General features: G+C 43.9%; 1 non-coding gene across 1 annotated transcript; it reads right to left on the bottom strand.

Moving 5' to 3' along the window:
* Window positions 1-17,210: 17,210 nt before the first annotated feature.
* On the bottom strand, window positions 17,211-17,329 carry LOC122112231. Its single transcript, XR_006148127.1, has one exon. It is a non-coding gene; the product is annotated as a 5S ribosomal RNA (ribosomal RNA).
* Window positions 17,330-18,394: the final 1,065 nt, after the last annotated feature.

Raw genomic sequence — 18,394 nt, 5'->3', positions numbered from 1 at the left:
AGGTATATTAACTAAGTAGGTTTCATTAGGTAGCCGATCAAGAGAACACCATGAGCTATTCAGGCAGGAAAAGAAGTTTATTTACCGAACTGCTGCCTCCCCTCTCCCCCACCATGCTTGGTGGAGAAGCACAGCTGAAAAGGAAAAGGGGGGTAGGGGAGGAAGAGCTGTGACCCCCCTCTGAGCCAGGACTTATCTAGGCCTGGGGCAGGAAGAGGTGTGGTCACACTGGATCTGGATGTGACCTCAGGGTCTGGGACCCTCCTAGGGTCAGATGGAAGGCATGTGACCAGAGGTGGCCCAGGATATGACCTAGTAGGAGGGGAAGGTGACTGCTTCCAGGTCTGCCAGTTACCTGGGTAACATATACTGGGCGGAAACTTAGCCAAAAAGGAGAGAGGTGTCCCTGTGCAGACCTTACAGTTCCCTTACAGACAGAGTCGGTTTGCCCTTACTGCACAAAGAACAGGTGCGGGCAAGGTCAGCTCATACTTTACAAACCAGATGGCTGCCTTTACAAAATGGAGTTACTTTGGTTAAGCTGGACCTAACAATTGGGTTTTTGCTTATTTCATCTTTGTGTTTATTTTTGTATTCTTTTTTTTGGGGGGGGGGTCCGGTCGTGGGGCCTGAACCCTGGGCCTGGGCGCTGTCCCTCAGCTCTTCAGCTCAAGGCTAGCACTCTACCGCTTGATCCACAGTGTCACTTCCGGCTTTTTTCTTTTTGTTTATGTGGTACTGAGGAATCGAACCCAGGGCCTCAGGCATGCAAGGCAAGCGCTCTACCACTGAGCCATCTTCCCAGCCCTATTTTTGTATTCTTAAAGGTATGCTTTTATGAGTGATATATTATTGAATTGTTTCCCTTTTTTCTCATGTCAGGCAATGGCATATATCTTTACTCCATTTACATTACATACTAATATGGTTTCATTTATGTCTACCATTTTGCTACTTACTTTCTCCTTGCTTTATCTGATATTTGTTACTTTCTATCTTTTTAGGGGTGTGATCATATCTTTCTAGCATAGTCATCTCTGGGTATCCACAAATAGCAAAATAGATGTTCATGTTTCTTATGTAAAACTGTGTTGTGATTTCATATAAGCAGCACACATCCATCTATATACTTTAAATCACCTCTGACAACTAGTACAAATTAAATGCAATGTAAGTAGTTGTTATTTGGTATTTTCCAGCGTATTATCACAAAATTTTAGGACTGTACATATTCAGTACAGTAGCTATGTGTTTTTAAAGTTCTGGATCCATAGTTGGTTGAATTTGTGGGACTCACAAATATGCAAGGCCCACTGTATTTTAAGGTTATCATGGATGAGCACTAATGGAGTGTGGTACTACATTTTCCCTCATGAATGAAAAATGAGTGATTTTACATTTACTGGAAGTTCATCCTCAGCCTGAAGCATGATGTTTTAGAAGAAGCCAAACCTACAGGCAATTGTTCTATTGTTCTTGAGTTCTCATCTCTAGAACTACAAGAAAATATATTTCTCTCTCAATTCTGTTTTTTTTGGGGGGGGAGGGGATCCGGTTGTGGGGCCTGAACTCTGGGCCTGGGTGCTGTCCCTCAGCTCTTCAGCTCAAGGCTAGCGCTCTACCACTTGAGCCACCGTACCACTTCCAGGTTTTTTTCTTTTTTGCTTATGTGGTGCTGAGGAATTGAACCCAGGGCCTCAGGCATGCAAGGCAAGCGCTCTACCACTGAGCCACCTTCCTAACCCCCTCAATTCTGTTTTGATATGGCAGCCTAGGAAACTAATATACTGTAATGCATTGCATTATTATTAGTTACTCTGAGTTTTGAATATGCTTAGAGTACTGTTTTACTGCATCAAAATCTATAGGTGCTTTACAAGGGAATAGCTCTATATATAAGCTTTATGCTTAATACCTTTAAAAAATTGGCTATATTGTGGCTTTGAACTTAGGGCATGACATGTACAAAGTAAGTGCAGTAGCAGCTGGATATTGGTTCTTTATCCCTAGTGCATGTACTTTTGTATTCAATACATGTATGGATGCACATATTGAATTGTCATTTATATGAATCACCTATATACTATTGTATTTTTGCATTAAGCCATCATTTAAAAAATTACATAAAATAAATATGTGTTTGTATCCATATCTGTGTGTGTGTGTGTGTGTGTGTGTGTGTGTGTGTGTGTGTGTGTGTGTGTGTGTGTGTGTGTGTGTGTGTGTGTGTGTGTGTGTGTGTGTGTGTGTGTGTGTGTAGAGGAGTAGTCCTTTATGCTTACCTACAATTTCACTATTTCTGTGATCCTGATTCTATGAGTGCGTCTAAGTTAGCACATATTGTGATGTAGCGCCTTTTCATGTAGCACTCTGGTAATGCAGGTGTGTTGCTGATAAATTAGCTTAATCAGAAAATATATTCAATACATATTTTTAGAATAGTTCCTCTGGAACTGTTGGGATAAGGGAAGTTATTTTCTTTTAATACTTTATACACATATTTCCTTTTGGTGTATTGGGGGGTCATCATTCATTTCTGGTATTGTTAAGCATAGTGACAGTAGAAAAATGGTTAGTCATTCTTTTTTTGTAGTGAGACTCAGCATGGGAGTTTATCTTTCCTTGTGCCTTCTGCATAAGACATTAGTACCAAATACTGTTGTACCCTCTTTTATTTTCTTCCAGATTTTGGATCATTTCCCTGATTTTTTTTTTCTTTTCTTTTCTTTTTTTCTTTGTTTTTGTTGGTTGTGGGGCTTGAACTCTGGGCCTGGGTGCTGTCCCTCAGCTCTTCAGCTTAAGGCTAGCACTCTATCACTGGAGCCACAACGCCACTTCCAGTTTTCTGGTGGTTTATTGGAGATAAGAGTTTCACAGACTTTCCTGCCTGGGCTGGCCTTGAACCGCAATCCTCAAAATCTCAGCCTCCTGAATAGCTAGGAGGCACCGGCTTTTTTTTTTTTTTTTTTTTTTTCCTAATCTTAAACTCAGGGTGTGGAAACTATCCCTGAGCTTGTTTTGCTTAAGGCTAGTTCACTCTACCACTTGAGCCATAGTGCCACTTCTGGCCTTTTCTGTGTATGTGCTACTAAGGAGTCAAACCCAGGGCTTCATGTATGTTAGGCCAGCACTCTACCACTGACCACCTTCCCAGCCCTTCCCTGATCTTTATTCTTATTTTTCTTTGCCTTGCTGGGGGTTGCTAGGTCTGACAGTGCTTTCTGATATTCTCTCTCTTAGTTCTTTTTCCATGTCCTTCCATCCTTCCATGAGGTACCAGTAAATGCAAATATGGTCAAGACACATTTTATTTCATTATGATTAATGTTTTGTAATGCAGAAGGAGGAGGATGTCATAATAGTTAATGCTACCAGTTCTATGGTTTTTAGGAATGACGTATAAGAAGGCTTCAGAACATCTTTAGGGTTATACTAATAATGAGACCTTTATTGTGAGAACTAAGTAAAATATTCTGTGTTCCAGATTATTACTAATCAGTTTCTTGAGTACTGTTACTTTCTTTAACACTTACCTAGGAACTGTGTTTTTATAGATCTGCTAATGTGGTTGGTACCCCTTGTGATTTCTTTCTTTCTTTCTTTCTTTATTGTTTTTGGTCCAGTCGTGGGCCTGAACTCTGGGCCTGGGCGCTGTCCCTCAGCTCTTAGGCTCAAGGCTAGTGCTCTACCTCTTGAGCCACAGCGCCACTTCCGGATTTTTTCCCCTGCTTACGTTGTGCTGAGGAATCGAACCCAGGGCCTCATGCATGCAAGGCAAGCACTCTACCACTGAGCCACCTTCCCAGCCCTCTTTTTTTTTTTTAATGTTCATTTTTTTTTATTGTGAAAATACAGAGAGGTTACAATTACATGGGCAAGATAATGAGTACATTTCTTATCAAGCATTGTAGCCTCCTCCTTTGTTTCCCCTTCCCATCCCTTCCCATCTTCCCCCTACCCCTCCACCCAATCCTCCTCGCTTCCCCCCCCACCAAAGCTGTAAAGTTCATTTTCGACATAACGACTTGTACATCTCATTGTTGCAATGGGTCCACCTGTATCCCTATTTAAACAATTTGTTTTTCCCCTTCCCCTCCACAAATTATACCCACATCAGATACAGTGAAAGCAGGGGTTATACTGTGGGGGAGGGACATACAAAGCAACAAAGAAATAACCCCTTGTGATTTCTTGACTGAGCTCTGGACGATCTAGATTCTAGGCATCTAGTTACAATTGATGCCAGTAGTGAAGGTCATTAGCTCTTTAAAACAGGAATTTTATGTTGTTTCTATTGCTAGCACCAGAAGCACTTCCTGATTAATAAGGTAAAACTTATTTTAATAATTAATAAGTTTGTATAGAGGCAGCTATTCATACTTTGACTTTTCTTTCCTGTATGGCATAGATAACAGAGCAAGGTCCAGCCATTTTTTTTCCAGTCCTGAGGCTTGAACTCAGGGCCTGGGCATTGTCCCTGAGCTGCTTTTGTTCAAGGCTAGCACACTATTACTTGAGCCCCAGGGCCATTTCCAGCTTTTTCTGTTTATGTGGTACTTAGGAATTAAACCCAAGGCTTCATTCATGCTAGGCCAGCCCTCTACCAATAAGCAACATTCCTGGCTCTCCAACCATTTTATGTAAGACAGAAACATACATGTAGAGAAATAGAGTCCTCAGAGTTGGTTATCTCATGACTCATGGCTAATGACTTCTTAAATATGCCGTTACAGGGGTTGGTATCATTTGAGGATGTGTCTGTGGACTTCAGCTGGGAGGAGTGGAAGGACCTGGATGATGCTCAGAGGACCCTGTATAAGGATGTAATGCTGGAGATCTATAGCAACCTGGTGTCCTTGGGTGAGCAAAGGTCACATTAATTCTCATGAGCAAGTGCTTTGTTCTTGATAGATATATGAATATGGATCAGATTTAATGCTATTTAGATGTAATATTCTGTTTTGTTTTTTTTTTTTTTGGGGGGGGGGAGTCCGGTCATGGGGCCTGAAATCTGGGCTTGGGCACTGTCCCTCAGCTCTTCAGCTCAAGACTAGTGCTCTACCACTTGAGCCACAGCGCCACTTCCGGCTTTTTTCTTTTTGCTTATGTGGTGCTGAGGAATCGAACCCAGGGCCTTGAGCATGCAAGGCAAGCGCTCTACCACTGAGCCACCTTCCCAGCCCAATATTCTGTTTTTTGAGGACCATCATGTTCCCATGAGAGAAAGTTCATTCTTCAAAGTAGTTTGGTGAAAGTTCTATACTATTACCCAATAACAGGGCACTAGTTTCCCAAATCTGACTTACTTCTGAAGCCAGAGCAAACAGCAGAGCCATTGATGGAAGAAGGATACTCTAAACAGGGCTTCCCAGGTGATTCAGTGCAGTTTAGACAGGGAGGTTGTGAAGATCAGAGCCAGTGTGGCTGTGTTGAGCTGTTCTCCACAGTTCCCACAGTTTCTTCACCTGAAGACAGATCCTGTCATGCATTGGACATCTGCCCTCTGCAGTCTTCATTGGTATCTCTTTTATAAATGTACCTCCTCATTTTTGTTTCTTTAAGTATTACTGAGACTCTAGTCATGTTCTGGCTCTTAGACTTTCTTCTTGGTTAGTTTTTCTATATTTTCAGTTACTTTTTCTCTATCCAATTATAAAATCTTTCCCCCTAAACATTTACTAATACTTCATAAATTCCTTCAAGGTTGGTTAGTAGAATAATTTGCATGTGCTTTTATTTTTGTGACGTGTAGATAACAAGAAAAATCAAATATATTTCCTTTTAATGAACTTAATACTATTTTCAGAACAGACACAAACAAAACAAATATGTTTAGTTGTGAGATGAGATCCACAAAGAAGTTTTTGTTTTTCTTTTGTCCGTCATGGCGCTTGAACTCTGGGCCTGAGCTCTCCAGCTCAAAGCAAGCGCTCTACCACTTGAGTCACAGCACCACTTCCAGTTTTCTGAGTGGTTTATTGGAGATAAGAGTCTCATGGAGTTTTGATGGGGCTGACTTTGAACCGCGATCCTCAGATCACATCCTCCTAAGAAGCTAGGATTACAGGTGTGAGCCACTGGCGCCCAGCTTCCACAAAGAAGTTTTACCTGGATGAGACTGAGGAAAATATTGAATAAGAGATATTATTATTTATTTTTATGTTTTTTTTTTTTTTGTCAGTTGTGGGCCTGAACTCTGGGCCTGGACACTGTCCCTCAGCTCTTCAGCTCAAGGTTAGTCCTCTACCACTTGAGCCACAGCGCCACTTCCGGCTTTTTCTGCTTATGTGGTGCTGAAGAATCGAACCCAGGGCCTCATGCTTACAAGGCAAGCACTCTACCACTGAGCCACCTTCCCAGCCCAAGAGATATTATTTACTTAAGAAAACTTTATTTTATTTTAATATTTATTTATTTTTGTTGTTTTTTATTTTTTGGGTCCGGTTGTGGGGCCTGAACTCTGGGCCTGGGCGCTGTCCTTCAGCTCTTCAGCTCAAGGCTAACACTCTACCACTTGAGCCACAGTGCCACTTCTGGCTTTTTTCTTTTTGCTTATGTGATGCTGAGGAATCGAACCCAGGGCCTCAGGCATGCAAAGCAAGCGCTCTACCACTGAGCCACCTTCCCAGCCCCTATTTTAATATTTAAAATTTTATTGTAAACACGATGTACAGAGTAGTTACAGTTACATTTGTCAGGAAATGAGGACATTGCTGTTGGAAAGTGTTATGCAATACCTCATTTTCTCTCCCTGTTTCCCCCAGGATAACTTAATTTTTATGTGATACTTTTCTAAATTTGCCATATGATATACAGGTTGATATACAATCTAATATGAAGTGTACATCACTATTATAGACACGAATTTGGAATTCAGTCATTTAAAACTGGTATTTAAAATCAAAAGCACATATTTGAGGTCTTCTTTAGAATTGATGAGAAATAAGAAAATAGGTTCAAAAGTAGCCTTCTACCAGGTTGTGTGAGATCATTACACCAGACCAAAGTTCTATATTCCCCATTGACAGGACACTGTGTTCCTAAACCTGAAGTGATTGTTAAGCTGGAGCAAGGAGCAGAACCATGGCTGGGAGAAGCCCTAGATAAGAATATCACAGGTGAGTCAGCATTTGCTGGACATGGATGTTAAAAAGAGAGAGCTCAGAAGGTGTGACTATATTGAGATGTTCTTGTTCCTATCCCATCTCCTGGATTCCTGTGTTCCTGATTCTTTCCAGCAGGTACTAGGGTAATGGATGAAGACATACTATAACTTTGTAATAACATCATAAGAGGAGGAATGAATGTAACTAACCTACATGACTTAATAGACAATGTCTCTCCTTTTTTTGCCTCTATATCATCAGATTTTACCAAGGCTAGCTTATGGGAATTACAGGAACAGATCAAATAGGCATATTCTAAGCAATAAGAAATAAGATATCGGGGGGTTGGGAAGGTGGCTCGGTAGAGTGCTTGCCTTGCTTGCATGATACCCTGGGTTCGATTCCTTAGCACCACATAAGCAGAAAAAGCTGGAAGTGGTGCTGTGGCTCAAGTGGTACGGTGCTAGCCTTGAGCTGAAGAGCTGAGGGACAGTGCCCAGGCCCAGAGTTCAGGTCCCACGACCAGCCAAAAAAAAAAAAAAAAAAGAAATAAGATTTCAGAAGGCAGTAATGTGAGTACACAAAGGCACTTTTCCTGTCTTTGACAGGAAGATTAGAAAAATTGATCTTGTATAAATCAGGTGCCTGTAATCCTAGCAACTCAAAAGGCTGAGATCTGAGGACTGTGGTTCAGAGCAAGCCAGGGCAGGAAATTTTGTGAGATTCTTATTTCCAGTTAACCACCAGGAAACCAGAAGTGGCACGGTGGCTCATGTGGTAGAGTGCTAGCTTTGAGCTGAAGAGCTCAGGCCCAGGCCCAGAGTTCAAGCCCCACTACCAGCACCACAACCCCCCCCCCCAAAAAAAAAAAATCCTGTCTTAAACACGGGATAAAGAACCATAAAACAATAAGTTTTCTGCTAAGATCAGTCACTCTGCAAATATTCACAGTTCCCATCGGGATCAGGGTCCCCATACTGTGTGTGGCAGAAAAGAAGTTCTTTGGACTCAAGTCCAAGTGAACCAACACTAATGGGGAGCATCCTAAAATCTGTGTGAGAGTATTTAAGGTTAGCATTTCTCTTTTATCTTTGGAACCCATTCTGAAACAAAAAAAGAAAATGGAAAACTTAAAGGAATTCCATTTTCTGTTAACCCTGAAGATAGATGGTATCAGGAACTAAGGAGGACAGGATATTTGCAGCCTCAGATAAGTCAGAAAAGAAACTTCTCAACGGTGGAGCAGAAACCTAGGATTCAGAACCAAAGCTTTTAAAAAATGTAACCAAGTTTGGGGGTCTAGTGTGTTTGGGCAATGCTATGAAAATAGGAATGTGGAAGATATTTTTTAGAACATACAAAAAAAAAGAGACTTGAAAATCCCCATAGGTACCAGGTAGAATTTTCTGGGAGGAGAGTTTCTCAAAGATAGGCATGAATCCTCCCTTCAGGAACCACTCCTGATTAGGTGACAGGTAATTTACCCTTTTATATATCCTTAGGTTCTCTGAACCTGGAACACATGTTGTCTTCAAATCTAAAGGTTTCAGAAGGAAAGTAGCACATAATTTTTGCAAAATATATAAAAACTTCCCTAAAACAAAACAAAATTGAGCCGGGTGCTGGTGGCTCATGCCTGTAATCCTAGCTACTCAGAATGCTGAAGACTGAAGATCTCAGTTCAAAGCCAGCCCAGTCAGGAAAGTCCATGAGACTCTTATCTCCAGTTAACCACCAGAAAACTGGAAATGATACTGTGGCTCAAGTGGTAGAGCTGAAGACCTCAGGGACAGTGCCCAGACCTAGAGTTCAAGCCCTGCAACAGACCAAAAATAAAAAAAAAATGGAAAGAAAAGAAAGGAAGAGAAATAATTGGCAGATTATTTGTCTTCAGTTTAAAAGCAATAGCAGTTATTGAGTATTTTGACCAAATATTTCCTCTGATATTTAAACACACAATAAAACTTCAAGAACCAGAGAAGAATATGATTATATTAGTATTTGTTAAGTAACTCCTTAGGGAGGAATGCATTCAATTCTCATAATTCCATTCCTAGTAGTATTATCTTTAGTAAGTAGAATGGGCGGAAATGTGTTTACCTTTACTTGAGTATTCTCTAAGTAATTCTTGGATGCCATCATGATTTTAATCTACTTATTTGTTAAACATTTTAGATGTCCAGCAAGTAGATGGCTTCGGTGAAATGTGCCAGGAAAGTCCAGACAGACATCTGTTACAAGTCATAATCAAAAGTAGCAACATAGTGGAGGAAAGAGTTCGTTTTTTAGGTGTAAAAAATGAAACAAATCTTCTTACTACAAACCAGATCTCAGTGTACAGCGGGAAACTCTCTCAGGAGAGATACCCTATGAATATAATGAATGTAATTACCAGAAATCAGATCTCAGCAAGCCTCAGAGAACTCAAGCAGGAAACAAATCACATAAGTGTAACACATGTGGAAAGTCTTTCAAGCAAAACCCATCCCTCAATGTTTATCAGAAAAGACACAGAGGAGAGAAATCTTATGAATATAACCCATGTGCAAAGTCTTTCAAAAGGAAATCATAGCTCGAGGTGCATCAGAGAACATACAGGGGAGAAACCACATAAATGTAACGTGTGTGGAAGGTCTTTCAGCCAGATGTCTTATCTCTGCAAACATCAGAGCACACATACAGGAGAGAAACAATCTGAACGTAATGCATGTGGAAATTCTTTTGTCATCAAATCAAACCTAAAAAGGAATCAGAACACACACACAGAGGAGAAACCATATGAATGTGAGTCATGTGAAAAGTCTTTCAGCAAGATGTCTTATCTCCACAAGCATCAGCTTACACATACAAGAGGGAAACCATATGAATGTAACACATGTGGAAAGTCTTTCACCCAGATGTGGTATCTCCGCAGACATCAGAAAACACACACAGGAGAGAAACCTTATGAATGTAACACGTGTGGGAAGTCTTTCATAATGATTTCACATCTCCGCATGCATCAGAGCACACACACAGGGGAGAAACCATATGAATGTAACACATGTGGAAAGTCTTTTGTCATCAAGTCCAACCTCACTAGGCATCAGAGAACACACACAGGGGAGAAACCATATGAATGTAAATCATGTGGAAAATCTTTTAGACGGATGTCACATCTCTATAGGCATCAGAATAAACACACAGCAGAGAAACCTTATAACTGCAACACATGTGGAAAGTCTTTCTTGTACAAGTCAAACCTCACTGACCATCAGAAAATACACACAGGAGAGAAACCATATGAATGTGACACATGTGGAAAGTCTTTTCTCATAAAGTCACACCTCAATACACATCAGAAAACACACACAGGAGAAAGACCATATGAATGTAACATCTGTGGAAAGTCTTTCACCAAGAAGGCAATCCTCAATTATCACCAGCCAATGCATACAGGAGAGAAGCCTTATGAGTGTAACAAATGTGGAAAGTATTTTGTCTACAAGTCATCCCTCAGTATACACCAGAAAACACACATAGGAGAGAAACCATATAAATGTAACAGACGTGGAAAGTCTTTTCTTATGAAGTCATACTGCAGTATGCATCAGAAAACCCATACAGGAGAGAAAGCATATAAATGTAACAGATGTGGAAAGTCTTTCAGCCAGAGGTCTTGTCTCTGCATTCATCAGAGCACACATAAAGAAACCATATGAATGTAACACATGTGGAAAGCCTTACTGAAAGATTAAAAATTAGAGTTACATTTTACAATTGCTAACTGCTGATTTTACTTCTGTAAACTTGCTTGCGCTAGCACTGACCCTTCCCCTCCCTAAAAATAAGTAAAAAGTTTCAGAGTCCAGATGCTGGCCCCGGGACAAGGTCTGTGGTTAAAGATAAAGAACAAAAGAGTATGTTTTTCTAAGCTCTTGTTTGAAAATTCCCCAAATGGGACCCAAGATAAGGACCATCTGGCGAGTCCAGCAAACTAGGTCAAACGTCAACCAATCACAAGCCTGCAACTATGTGAACTCCCCTCCAGGGTGACCGCTCCCCCTAGATTTGCCCTGAGCCAACCATTTTACGAAGAGTGTTACGAAGTATCCCGCATAGCAAAATGATTGCTGGAGTACACAGTGACTTGTAGATGGACCAATCCCGGGGCACCTGGTGTCTTATGCTAATCCTGTGGTTTTTGCCTTTAAAAATGCCTGTAACCGCTGCTCGGTACTCTCTCCCATGCCAAGGCAGAGAGACCATTTGCGCAAATGCGGAATAAATTTCTCTTGCTTGTTGCATCTGCTGGTTTGGAATCTTGGTTTCTGGGGCGCCTTCCCGCAGACGAAAGTATCCCAGGAGTCTGGGGTCTTTCATTACCAAGTCACACCTCAGTACCCATAAGAGAACACACTCAGGAGAAAAGCCATATGAATAGCACAATTCATCCTTCAAGAGGCATAAGGGACACGCCATATTAATCGAACACATGTGGAAAGCCTTTCAGACATATCAAATCTCAAGCATCAGAGAACACAGAGAAAAGAAATATTAGAAATGTAACAAATGTGGAAAGTCCACTACAAGTCAAACCTCAGTGTTCATCTGAGAATATAGACTGGAGAGAAACCTTATGAATGTAACAATTGTGGAAGGTCTTTCAAGCAGAAGTTTAATCTGAGTGTGCATCAGAGCATTCACACAGGAGAGAAACCTTATGAATGTTGCAAATGTGGAAAGTCTTTCACTTACAAGTCAGATCTTAGCAGACATCAGAGTTGGCACAGGAGAGAAGTCACCAAATCAGACAGATGGAAATGAGGATTATAAGAGTTTTGAACTTTATTCTGAGCCACCTTTTAACCTTGTACCTCCTTCATAGAGCATCAGAATTAGAGAAGTTGATGTTGAGCAGCATACTTTGGTGAACTATCTGATGGAACTGTCTATATTAGATTATGAAATGGTGCACTTTCCTCCTCAAATTCCAGTAGGAGCTTTTGCTTTGCCCTAGAAGTTCCTAATGATGGTAAATGGACACTACCTCTTCAGAATTACCTGTTGTACACTAAGGAATCTCCCCTTACTACACAGCACCTTGCTAAGGACATACTCATGGTGAAGGCGGCTTTCAACATGACTCTCAAGAGCAAGTATGTGAGGCTGGGAAGATGGCTGAGTGGTAGAGTGCTTCCCTTGCATGCTTGAGGCCCTGGGTCCAATTCCTCAGCACCACATAAGCAGAAAAAACCGGAATTGGTGCTGAGGCTCAAGAGGTAGACCGCTAGCCTTAAGCTGAACAGCTGAGGGACAGCACCCAGGCCCAGAGTTCAGGCCCCATGACCAAAAAATCAAAACCAATGAGTACGCTCCATCTAGGCTTGTCAACAGCATTTTAACACAGGTGAATTCTACAGTAGTTCAACATTTATCCAGAGCAGGGGTCAAAGTGTAACTTGTGACCTTGAGTTAGAATACTATGATAATAGCTGCAAATAAAATTGGCACCATGTGTCATTTTTTTAATATTATCTTACATTGTCTAGGATTTTAATGAAGGTTGTGAAATATTTACTATTAATACCTTAACTCATCTGAATGTAATTACTCTAGGGGATCCCAAATCTCACCTTAGCCCAAACAATCATACTGACATGACATCTTAACTCTACCTAATGCTAAACCTAACCCAATTCTGACCCTAACCACAGCCAAAATGTAAACCCTAACTGAACCTCAACCCTCACACCTGATTGGAGCGTTCAGTCGAACCTCTGATCAAGCCTCATTCCATTGCTAATGCCCAGCCTAGCACAACTTGTGATCCTAACTCTAAGCAGAACCCTAGCCTTATTACCTAAGACCACTCAAAACCCTTGTCTATACTGCTGAGGCCACCAATAAGCCTAACCTAAGCAAAAGCCTCACTCTAACATGAAGAGGCCTTCAAACAAAGAAGGGTGGTCTGTGCTCTGAATCTAACAATTCCTGAGTCTAGCACCATTGGTGTCGGACATGCAGGCAATGCTGGTTTCCCTGGCCTCCTTTTCCCTGTTCTATCATCTTTTTCACTGTTCTAGAGACATGTAAAGGTGTGTGGTGCAATAGGTGGAATTAAAAGAATAATGAAGCAGCCAGTGTTTGTCTATTTTCCCAGTCTGGGAATAAAATTATGGGCCTTGCCAACGTTGGGCAAACTTAAGCTAACAGAACGCACCACAGACTGTGTGGATAGCTCAGTGGACCCATCTACCCATCCATCCAACTAAACAAAGAATTTAAAAAGCATCAACAACAATACATTCAAGCTAGCAACCAAACCATGAGGTGTCCCAGAAATTTTTTTTAGAAGCTCACATCTAATTCTTCCTAGACAGGCGTTTCAGTTCATGAGCCACAACCCTAACAGTTGTTTTTTTCTTGGTTCTTCTTTGTTTCTTTAGATTTTGTTTTTAATGACTTACTATTCAAAAGGGGGCAAGGTTTGGTCACAAGTCCATGAGCAAAACAAGGACATGTGCCTTTTAGCTGCCCAGAAGAAGCCGGTTGGACCCTAGATAAGGCCTAGCCCAGGCCCAGACGCCCTCTCTCTGCGCTCTCTGCTCTCTCTGCTCTTTTCTAGCTCTTTCCTCTCTCTTTCCCCTCTTTCCCAGCTCTCTCTCATTCCCAGGCTTTTCCCAGCCACGTGGAGTGCCAACCTTGCCTGGTCCCAGCAGGTCTACTGAATAAACCTACCCCTTACCTGAATACCACCTGCGTGCTGCTGTTCTTACTCGGCTACCTCTTTTTAAAAACCTAACATAAATGGTGCCGTGACTCGGATAAAGGGCTTAAAGTCAGGGTAGGTGGGATTCCTCTCTGGTTTTTTTTCCTCTTTTTTCTTTTTCTGTTTTTCCCTTTTTGCTCTGAGGAATACCCACAGTTCTGACGGCCTTTTTCGAACCCGTCTGTCTGCTGTGGACACAGCACATCGATACCATTGCTGCCTTCATATCCACATCCACACCATTTCTCTACTCTGGTGAGTGAAACTACTCTCTATGACTCTCTGTTGCTCAGTCTCTGTTCAGATGTGGCGCCACGCCAGAGAGCTCCGACGGCCTTTAGCTGAAAGGCCAGTCACCTCTGAAGCCGAGGACGCTTGGTTTTGGGGGGTTGGCCATTTCTCTCTAGAGGGCTCTGGGGGAAGTTGGTACGCCGCTTCTGCCTGGTCAGCTCTCCTTCATTCACCAGACTGACTACTCATTTAATGGGGTGCTACGAGTCACGCCTGAGCCGTGAAACCCCTTTGAAATGCCTCTTGGGCTCCCTGGAAAGCCAGAGCGCCTCATTTTTATGCCATTCTCAGATGTACACAGTTTTTGCCACTGCAATGGTAAATGATCAGAAGTCTGTTTACTTTCGGGCTCTCTTTGCTCTCTCTGCCATTCATGTCCAACTTTCCCTATCTCTCCCTTTCTCTTTTCTACATTGTGGCTTGTGCCCTGAAGGGTCCGATGCAGGCTGGGTCCTGGGGACCGCCCTCTAGGTTCCCTCTCAAAGGCTAGCCAATGTAGGCTTGATCTATTTGTTCAGGGTTTCTTTGCATTCTTTCAGAAATTCGCCATCTTGAATTCTCCATCTTGGCCACATGGTGGGTTAAGGGTTTGGCCCCATCTGACCCTTAACCTTCCACCAAACTTACTACGCCATCCAGCTATTCTAAGATGCCTTGCTAACAAGTTGCTCTTTTCACAGGCCCTGGCAACTGAGGCCCAACCATGTGATGTGGTTTGTTAGCAAAGATGTCTAAACATTGTTGTCAAAATTTTAGATTTTGAGTTTTGCCTACATGGTTCTAAAATACTGGGCATATCTGTGCTATAATTCTCATTACATCTAATGAGTTTTGTCATTTCAGAATATTTGTTGGCAATTCTTGATAAGGACTAGGTAAACTCTACTTGTTCTATTTGATCTCCTTGTTGCTTTAATTGGAAATAATAAAGGGCTTTTGTGGCAAAGATTGCAGTTCAAAGCCAGCCCAGGCCGAAAAATCCCTAAGACTCCATCTCCCAACTAACCTGCAAAGAGCCAGGCTGGAAGAATGGCTCAAGACTCTACTCTGCAAGTGGTACTATAACTCAAAGTGGTTCAGTGCTACCCTTGAGCAGAAGTGCTCAGGGACATTGCCTAGGCCTTGAGTTCAAACCTCCTTGAATACCAGCTGGGAGGGACAAGCCATCCCAGCAATGAGCACGTAGACTCAGCCAGTCTGGGGAAGAAGGGAACATGGAGAGGAGTAAGAGGAGATGATGTCACATCAGCCACTTTGTGCCTGCCCTTTCAAAATTAACCAGAGCTGGGAGATTAGTAGAAGTAAGAAGCCTGCCCATCTAGTGTCCATATCTGTCTACCTATTAACTGGACAAGAATTTATATTCTTGCCTTTGTTACCTGACTTCTCCTCTACCTAGTCACCAGATGTCAGAAGTAGCTAGGGACATTTCTACCAACATTTTCAGCCCCAAGTCCTTCTCTTGCCATTTATTTGCTCTCTAGTATTTTTTTTCCAGCCCCTCAATGCTCATGAGACTTCTCCAGACTTCATCTAAGGACTCACGCCACCAACGGACAGCTGCTGCTCACTGCCTTCTCTGGGAGGAGACCAAATTCCAGCCTTTTACCCCTATTGTCGACGCCCCTTGTCAGCAGGAAGTAGCCAGAGCGAATCCACACCCTATTTCATGATTATTAAAAGGCTGGAACGTAAGGTCCGCTCCTGGATGGCTAGCAGACTCCACCCTCCTCACAGCAAAGTCTCCACCCAGTACCTGCCTTACCTAGGCAACTGGGACACCTGGAAGAGGTCGCGTATGAATTTGATGTGGCCACACCTTTCTCCACTGGTACCCTAGATAAGGCCTAGCCCAGGCCCAGATGCCCTCTCTCTGTGCTCTCTCTGCTGTTTTCTAGCTCTTTCCTCTCTCTTTCCTCTCTTTCCCAGCTCTCTCTCATTCCCAGGTCTTTCCCAGCTACATAGAGTGCCAACCTTGCCTGGTCCCAGGAGGTCTACTGAATAAACCTACCCCTTACCTGGAAAAAAAAAAAAAAGCCGGTTGGTGGATAATGCCTGCACTATCCAGATCTAACATAGATACACAGGTCAAGCTAGCACTGTGTCACCCAGAAACAGGAAGCTACCCATGGCTTCTGCTTATCCAACCAAATAAAAGAAATATGTGTGTCTGTGTGTATATATACATATATATGATTTAAGTTGGGAACTCAACAAACTAGCCTTGAGCAGAAGTGCCCAGGGCTCTGTGTTTTTCTGACAAATCCTCCTCCATCTTAAAACACTGTGTTGCCTGAGAGTTAAAAATATAATCACTAAAGTGGATTTGCAAGGTGCCCCACCTACCATCAGTGTACAGAAAGGACTCACTTGACAGGTCTTTGACCCTAATGGAGATAAAGGTTGAGTGTGTGTGGAACAGGTGATTGTCACTGAGGGACTCAGCATGTCAGAAGGTGTGTAAGCATGTGTGGAGAAGGGAGGGTGACTGGTGCCTGCTGGAGTTGTGAAGAAGCAGGCTAAGGTGGGCTGGCTTTGATGAAAGAACACTTGAGCCAAGCCTCATTTCAGTGATTGCAATTCATCTATTGAAGGAGTAGGCATCCCACATAGAGAAGGTTGGGCAGAGCCACAAAGAAGCCCCTCAGGTAACCCACAGGAAGTCATGCCACGCAGTAGAGGGGCGGGTACGGGTCTGGCCGGGGAGCTGCAGGCCACAGGCTAGATGTGCTTGCAGCCAGAAGCGAGAAACCAGTGAGCTAGGCAAGAGCAGTGGGGGTGTGAGGGGTGGGTGTGAGTGCGCCACCGTGCGGAAGTGCGGGGTGTGGCACGGGCCTGTGGTGTGGTCAGAGTGTGTGGGGTGGGCAGGGGCTCCCTAGGCAGTGCTGTGAGCACAGTGGAGCTAGGGTTTGAGTGTGTGTGGGGCAGGTGATTGTGATTGTGACTGTGAGGGAGTCAGCGTGCCAGGAGGGTGTGTGAGCATGTGTGGGGAAAGTGTGCAGAAGGCAGGCTGAGCGGTGCGGGCTGGGGTTGTGAAGAAGAAGAAGCCCGGTGGAGGCAAAAGCCTACAGCACCCGGTATTCCCAGGCGGTCTCCCATCCAAGTACTAACCAAGCCCGATCCTGCTTAGCTTCCGAGATCAGACGAGATCGGGCAAGTTCAGGGTGGTATGGCCATAGACCCCTGCTGCTGCTGTGCACAGCCCCAAATGCTGCTTGCCACCTCTGCAGCCTCTGCTCTCCATGGTCTTGTCAGCCTCTGCCTCTGCCTGCGGCTTTCGGCTCACACACACCTGCTGCGCCTGCTTGCTCGCACAATTGCATCGAAGCATGCTCGCATCAACGCACGGACCAACACAGCCTCTGCCAGCAAGCCAGGCCTGCTGCTCTCGCTGCCCAGCGCTCTCTCCCTGCCCAGTGCTCTCTCCCCCCTTGCACCCAACCTTCCCCACACACGCACTAATGCCCAGAAGGAGACCGGGCCGATTTCCCAGCGACTCACTGCCCTGCCCTCCTACCCCACAGCCTGCCTGCGTCAGCCTTGCACATTCAAGCGCTTAAGGCAAGTGCACTTGCAAGGCTCCCCACCTGTCTTCTCCGGCCGCCAGGCTACTGAGGGACCGCTTCCATCTCTCGGTGCATGGCTGTGCATTTGGCTGCTTCCCGATGCTTTGCATCTCACTGCGCTTGCCTCCCTCCCTCCCTCACCTCGCTTTGCCCTCACCGGCCATGCACTCAGCAGAGGCCTGAGCTTTGCAGAGCATCCTGGAAGTCACCTCTCTAGTGCCGGTGCAGAACCACCTAACCCAGAAACCTTGGTCCACAACTGTCCTCAGGACAGGCCCATTCCTCACCCCACCAGTAACCCTCACCCAAACCCTCAACCCCATGGAGTAGGTCTACACCTAAGCTCAAACCTATCCCAAGTCTCACCCTAACCCCATCTTCCATACTGAAATCGCACCTGACCCCTGTCCCCCACCTCTTCCCTAAACCTCACCTAACCCAAGCCTAAGGCCAATGCTGACCCCAATTCACAGCCAAAAGCTAAAGCCCAACGGAACCCCCGCCCTAACATCTAATTGGACCCTTCAGCCCAACCTCTGATCAAGATCTGCACAGCAGGTCTCTAGATGCCACCAGGGCCCCAACCCAGCAAGGAAAACCAGGGAGGACAGGACTCCCTTGGACGGTACATGGAATGCGAGGTCCCCAGTGTGGGAAAGCACGGGCGTGAGGCTGGTGCC

This window comes from Dipodomys spectabilis, unplaced genomic scaffold, assembly GCF_019054845.1.
Source record: "Dipodomys spectabilis isolate Male_0828 unplaced genomic scaffold, ASM1905484v1 ptg000092l, whole genome shotgun sequence".
In the NCBI taxonomy this organism is placed as follows: Eukaryota; Metazoa; Chordata; class Mammalia; order Rodentia; family Heteromyidae; genus Dipodomys; species Dipodomys spectabilis.
This window is presented reverse-complemented; position numbering and strand designations above follow the sequence as displayed.